Source organism: Phalaenopsis equestris, unplaced genomic scaffold (assembly GCF_001263595.1).
Source record: "Phalaenopsis equestris unplaced genomic scaffold, ASM126359v1 Scaffold201709, whole genome shotgun sequence".
In the NCBI taxonomy this organism is placed as follows: Eukaryota; Viridiplantae; Streptophyta; class Magnoliopsida; order Asparagales; family Orchidaceae; genus Phalaenopsis; species Phalaenopsis equestris.
This window is the reverse complement of record NW_018221456.1, coordinates 2,611-3,798: the sequence shown is the minus strand read 5'-3', so window position 1 is coordinate 3,798 and position 1,188 is coordinate 2,611.

The window sequence follows — 1,188 nt, the reverse complement described above, 5'->3', positions numbered from 1 at the left end:
AACTTTAAGTTGGTCTCATTTACTAATTCTTTTTTCTAAATTGGACTACTATATTTCTAAATCTAAAATTTTAGTAATTTCTAAAGAAACTCATATACATATCATACATATTTGGTTTTTAAAGATTAAAGTGTCACTTGAGGACAAGTAACATTTTTTGATTTTGACACACCTAAAGTATATAGTGTTTTTAAACACATTTTTATACCTATTTTTGAGATATTACGCTTTAATGAAAGGTATTTTTGTGTTTTTCTTGCAGATACAAGTAAAAATGGAAAAAATACTTAAAGGAGTGAAAAAGGAAATCAAATTTTGAGCAAAAAAGTTAAAAATTGTGCAAAAGAGTTTTGGTGCCTAAGCGCCAGATCCGACGCTTAAGCGCCGGTTAAACAGAGAAGGCCGCGCCTAAGTGCTGAGACCCTGCACTTAAGCACCAGTGGGAGTTACTTGAAGAGTAAAATCGGTTTTCAAAAGTTTTGAAGGGGTTTTTGAGGCACCCATTGACTTAATAGGTGGTTGTAATCACCATGGACAAAAATTATCATGATGGGATGCATCTCTTGGGCAACTATATTGAATCAAGACATATTTTGACGAGATCCCAAGGCACCTCTTGGAAAACTATAAAAGAAAGAAGAGAGGACTTAGAAAAGATTCATCAAAATATTGGCAAGTTCTAAAGGTTCTTCTCTGGGGAGTTAGTTCGGAGAGATTTTCAGGATTCTTTTTTTTTATTTTGTTTTAAGTGATTGTAAAAGAGAAGAGATTCAAAGGAACTTTAAGAGTTTCGTGGAGGACTTGAGATAAGTTTTTATCTTTCTGTTTTAGACTACTTTTGGTTTTAATTAAGACTTGTTGTTTGTTTAGAGTAATTTTGGTTTTAACCGATACTTATTGTTGGTTTGACAATGATTTCTTCTTTTAAACTAAAGTGTGGTTTTGTTTTCTCTATGGATTTTGAGTAGTTTTCTTTATCTTTCTCCTTAAAATGATAAGTAATTAAGTTTTGGATGGAAGTTGTGGAGAGTATTGATCTTTAATGTTGGAAGAAGTTGTGTTGATTTAAATCCATGCACTTCATTTACTTCTTAATTTGGCCAATCTAGATGTTAAAATTTATTTTGAGAACATATAAGAACCGGGCTTGTATTGTCTCAGTCAACAATTGGAAAGAATTACATGAGG